Source organism: Phoxinus phoxinus, assembly GCF_949152265.1.
Source record: "Phoxinus phoxinus genome assembly, chromosome: 7".
Lineage (NCBI taxonomy): Eukaryota > Metazoa > Chordata > Actinopteri > Cypriniformes > Leuciscidae > Phoxinus > Phoxinus phoxinus.
In genome coordinates, this window is record NC_136882.1 from 19,881,603 (window position 1) to 19,887,602 (window position 6,000).

The 6,000-nt window shown below is 42.9% G+C and overlaps 1 pseudogene across 1 annotated transcript; it reads left to right on the plus strand.

Moving 5' to 3' along the window:
* The first annotated feature begins 1,315 nt into the window (after positions 1-1,315).
* Positions 1,316-1,930, plus strand: LOC307002172 (gamma-crystallin M2-like; annotated as a pseudogene). The gene is made up of 2 exons: positions 1,316-1,556; positions 1,658-1,930. The product of its transcript is annotated as a gamma-crystallin M2-like (transcript).
* The last annotated feature ends 4,070 nt before the right edge of the window (positions 1,931-6,000 follow it).

Genomic DNA, 6,000 nt, shown 5'->3' on the forward strand with positions numbered 1-6,000 from the left:
TTCACCTAACTTAAAACATTATGTTGGATCAACTTAATTACTTGCATTCATGTTGAAAGTTATTAAGTTCATGTTACTTAGAAATGCGTCTTATTGTGGACTAAAAGGTAATTCACCATACTCAAAACATCGCTTTGAATTAATGTAATTATGCCAGCAGTCTTAACTTAAAAATTCTAGTGGAAAACGTTAACATATTTTTTTTTGTTGACCCAATGTTTTATTTTTTAGAGTGTACTACCACTACCATCATGGGCAGGGTAAGTACTACTGATACTTAAATATAAAAACAATAGTATATATTTAGGATGCTACTTTACCTCATTTAAAAGTACACAAGTGTCTCATTGTTTCAATTATATTGTACGTCCCCTGATGGTATACAGGTATGAAGGAGACGTACATAATATAATTTGAACACTTTCCTCTAGTTTTGATCTCTGGGGAGTATCGTGGGCGAAAGACTCACTGACAACAAGTTACTGCAAGCAGGTGGTTCGCTTTATTTTCCATACAAATGTTATAATTGAAAATAAAGAAAAAACAAACAAATAAACTTATTTACAGCTATATACAACTTAAGCTAAATAATTGAAAAATGATAATTGAAATAAGTCACAGAGAGAGAGATGAGCGGTGCTAAACAAACAAATCAACAAAACCAAAGCACAATCGCTAATCCCCACCCTCTAAACTAACTGAAAACAAAAACAGGAAATAAAGAAATCTTCAGCGCTTAACACGCCATAACTAAAACTTCACTAACTAACCAAAACAAAACTTACACAGAGTTGCACACGCTCCTTCCCTAGTGTGTCTAACAGCATTGTTTCTACATGCATGCAAGATGTATGTCACGTGACATTCTTTCCTTTTCTCTTCGAACCAGTGCAGATTAAATCAGGTTCAAAACTCCTCTGCATAAGCAAACAAAAAGAGCAAGTAAGCGAACCACCATAAGTCAGTACAAAAATAGCACCAGCCAACAAACACTCCAAGCTTCTCCTCTTCAGTCCTTCAGAGTGCCTTTTATGCTGAACCACAGCCGATGATTGGTTGCCTCCGACCAATAACAGCACCTACACACTTAGAGAAAGCAGAGAGCGGGAAAACAGGAAGAAACCAACAGCAGAGGGGAGAAACGCAACAACCAATAACAAAAAGGGGAGGGAAGAAAAACGCTAGCACGTAACAGGCAGGGTAAGTACTACTGATACTTAAATATAAAAACAATAGTATATCTTTAGGATGCTACTTTTACTCATTTAAAAGTACACAAGTGTCTCATTGTTTCTTTTGTGTTCCAAAACAGATAATCTTCTACAAAGACATGGAACTTCCAGGGTCGCTCTTTTGAGTGTATGGGTGACTGTGGTGACTTCTCCTCCTACCTGAGTCGCTGTCACTCTTGCAGAATAGAGAGTGGCTGCTTCATGATGTATGACCGTCCCAACTACATGGGAAATCAGTATTTCTTCAGGAGGGGTGTCTATGCTGACTACATGTCTATGTTTGGCATGAATGAGTGTATCAGATCTTGCCGTATGATCCCTATGGTAAGAGCATAATACATACAACTTTACTCCCCCCAATAGTGTTCACAAAATGCTCTTATAACAATTTAGCACAAATTGTAAATTTCTGTTCACCTTTGCAGCACAGGCGGTCCTACAGAATGAGGATCTATGAGAGAGAGAACTTCATGGGTCAGATGCACGAGATGATGGATGACTCTGACAACGTCATGGACCGTTACCGTATGTCTCACTGCCAGTCCTGTCATGTGATGGATGGCCACTGGCTCATGTATGAGCAGCCCCACTACAGAGGCAAGATGTCCTACTTCAGGCCTGGAGAGTACAGGAGCTTCAGTAATATGGGTGGCATGAGATTCATGAGCATGAGGCGTATCAATGATTCTTATTTTTAAAACATATTTTTGCGGTACTACAATAAAGAACAGTTGAACCAGTTTTTTTTTTCATAAAAAAAAGTAAAGTGAAAGAAAATGACAGTGCTTTCGAACAAAACCAAAAGGCTATTTTATTTATGGCGCTCATGGAGCCTGCCGTGTGTAGATCACATGACCATTTACGTCTTGCAATTTGACAGATCTGTAAATAGAAATAACAAAACAATGTTGAATGTGCTTAGCATGTTTCACTGGTTCAATGTGCTTTATAAAACATAAAAAGAATATAAAAACTGTCCAAACTAAATGAGCACAAGAATAAAAATTAAATGTCCAAAGAAGGAGACTCTAGTGTGAAGTAGAAGCAGTTAATAAGCAAACTTCATGCATCAGTAGGTATCAGTAGAAAGTTCAAGGGAAATACTGGGGTGAAAAAGAGTATTTGTTTGCTGAGATTTGTGAAGTTGCACTAAAGTAGCACCATATGGCTAAGTTCAAGTTTTAAATAATGGCTCGTCCCTTTGGCCGTTTCTCAATATGCATACTTGTCTGTACTTGTGTTCTTGTGGATTTGTGAAACGTCATCAGTCGCTGCCCAAGTACTGTTCCAATTCAAAGTTCACATCTAGCCAAGTCCAGTTCAAATCCCAGGATGTGTTCTTGATCCGCCCCTTTCAGCGAGGATGCATCGAGAGGTGACTTGTGCGGACTTGAAACAGACAGGTATTCCAGAATGCATCTCGCATCAACCAGAAAGCGTCAATAGCAGAGGAGAAAATCCCCGTAATATCAAAATACTACTGTTATATTGTGTCACAAAATGTAATTTTAAGAGTGTTTCAGTCGATAATGTAGTTGTTTAGAGCTAAAAAGATAGCCCCTATTTGAAAAAAATGTATCTGACGTTTTCAGAGTTGTGAGATCCAGGCGATCACCGGGCGTTCAACTCTCATTAACCCCGACTGGAACAGCTTTTCCTCGGCTAGTCATTCTGATGTTTGCTGCTGGCTCTGATGTCTCTAGTGTAGTGGTTAAACTTAAGATATAATTAGTCAATCTTTGGTCTCATTAATCTAGTTGTCACAATGTCTGGGTGATGTCCCCTGGGTAGCCACTAGAGGTCCTCTTCCCCCACAGGTGTCAGTCACTATTGGACTACAATCCCCATCACCCTTGTCTGCGCTAATCACTGTTCATTGCACTCAGCTGTTCCCCGTAATCATTGTTCCCAGCTGTTCCCTGTTTCATTGTTAGTTCTGTGTGTGTGTATATATACCCTGTCTGTTTTAGTGTCTGTCACGGAGTCCTTGTATATTATCACACCACTTCTGAGTTCTGCTTTGTTGCCCGGTTTGTAGTGATGGGCAGATCGAGGCTTCGCGAAGCAATGAAACAGTTGAACCAAATGGTCCATATTGTTTCGAGGCTTCGAATCAATCCGACACCCGTCTCCACGGTGACACCTAGTGGTCACTTGCAGGTGTTGATCTGAAACAACCTTGACGAGCCATTAAAATTGTTGTTGTTTTTTTATTATTGTACTTTTCTAATATGTGAATCTTGTAACCTATAGGCTCCTCACTGTGCATAATGTTATTTTGGTCCTGCAAAATGAATATTAAAAAAATAAATCAAGCCACAATGTCTCACTTTTTTAGATATTTTTATTCAAAAATATTCATTTCTCTGCTGTGGAAGGACTTAGCCTACTTCTTTTTTTACAGATAATTTCTCCAGCCTTTGAAAAAATCCTCTCACAAGGGACACTTGTTGCTGGAATGCAAATATATTTTTTAGCCATGACATAGCCTACAAATGAGGAAAGATTACTGCTCTCTCTTTCCAGTAAGTTAGTGGATCATGAGTTCTGGGCAAATACGCATCGTTGATGTATTTTTTCACTTCCACTGTGGCATCAGCTGTAGCATTGTGTATCATCTGGGTTTGATGGATACGAGTATCAAAAAGTTCCCATAAACTGTCCTGTGTTTCTACTGGTGTTAATGTTGATGGGTCACACACCACCAGATGGCAGCCTCCAGTCTGGTTGGAACCCCGGACACTGTGCTTCAGCCGGTGTCTGTTCCTGAGCCGGTGTCCGTGACTGTTCCTGAGCCTGAGCCAGTGTCTGTTCCTGAGCCTAAGCCGGTGTCTGTTCCTGAGCCTGAACCGGTGCTTTCTCCGCCCTGGCCGCCCGAGGGGTCGTCTCCGCCCTGGCCTCCCGATGGACTGTCGGTTTCGCCCTGGCCGCCGGCTAAGTCGTCACCCCTTGTTTCTGTTCCCCTCCATGGACCTGGCCCCCCTTGTTCATTGCACTCAGCTGTTCCCCGTCATCATTGTTCCCAGCTTTTCCCTGTTTCATTGTTAGTTCTGTGTGTATATATATACCCTGTCAGTTTTAGTGTCTGTCACGGAGTCCTTGAATATTATCACACCACTTCTGAGTTCTGCTTTGTTGCCCGTTTTATGTTTTTGGATTGCTTCTCTGGTTTTGACCCCTGCCTGGACCGTTTACGAGTACGGATAACCCTATTAAACTGTGAATGGATCTAACCCCTGCTTCCCGTGTGTGGTTCGTGACAATAGTTTGTTCCATGGCAAATCGTTTTGGCTGAGGGCAAAGTGAAGTTTCATAACTTTATATATTTAGGCTATTTAACTTTAACTTTGTAGCCAATTAGAGAGCTGACTTATGTTTGACTGAATTGTTTGCTTTATTTCTCATTGTAAAGCTTCTTATACCTTTTAGGCTACTTATAATTTTATACTGGATATTATTAATCATTAAAACTGAGATTTAAAAAAAGAGACAGGGTTATGTAATTTTATTTTATATATTTTAAAATATATTGAATATTTTTTTATATTTATTTTATTATACATTCTCTTCACTGTATGTACATGTATAATAAAATAAAATGACACAACCCTGTCTCTGGTTGTTAAATGTCAGTTCTCTTACGTAGAGTTCTCTCGTACTGCGTCGAAAGAACGCTACGGGAAAGTATTTCTTTGTCGAGATTGAAGCCTAAAAATTAATCCTTAATTTTGTAAACATGTAAAACGCTTTTCTGTAGCATACAACCCTAGGCGGAGCAATATCGCTCACCCATTGGCTGCTCCGCCAGAAAAGCACAGCCTATGCGAGGCCAGAGACGCTGACCAATGAGCGTCCATTCTGCGTCATCTCCCGCCGAAACAGGCGTGGCCTAGGTCTATAAATACGAGCATAGCTGTCTAACACACCGATTTTTCTTAATTCACGAAGCTGCACGCATCGTTGGATTGGATTCGAGCCGCCACAGCCGTCTGAAACAAGCACCTCAGCAGGACGCGCCTCTTACCTGAAGCCGCTGGTCATCGCCGCCTTCAGCCGCCGTTCCCTGCTGCGCTTCTCCGGCGTGGAATATCCTTTACATTATGTGTGTGTGTTTTGTGTGTGTGTTCGCCGTCGCGACACACAGTTTTTCCACCACTAAAAGAGCCGAGCGTCTTTTTCAAGATGCCTCGCACCTCCTGTGGCTCGTGTAGAGCCCCGCTCAGCGACGGGGACCACGTGCTTGTGTTTCCTGCCTGTAAGGATCACGCAGCTTCAGCTCTCGTCGATGGCGGCTGCCATCACTGTGATTGGATGCCTACGGTGACTCTGCGGACTCGCCTGGGGTTCATTACTGAAGCTGCTTCTTTCCGCCCGCTGCAGTGCCGCGCCGTGAAAAGCGCCGTGCTCAGCGGAGCCCGGAACCTATCTCCACCACGAGGTGCTCGCCGCTGCTGCCGCCAGCTTCTCCGCCCGCTTCGCTGGACTCTCTGACCGACGGACAAGGGCCGCTGTGTGCCGCCGCGTCCGTCATGGACGAGGAAGGTGAAACCGCGTCTGTGGAGGACGACTGCTGTTCTCTCCTCGCTTCGGGTAGCAAGGGATGGGCGAGCTCCGAGGATCTCCCCTCCCCCGCCGCTCGTGAGCGTCGACGGAGAAAGACCAGCATCGATGCGCTTACCGGCTGGATGGCTGCTTTTCTGCAGAGGAACGTACGTTACCGTCCTCAAGACCCGCGCCTTTTTCTTCCTGAATTCACGAAGAAATCGCG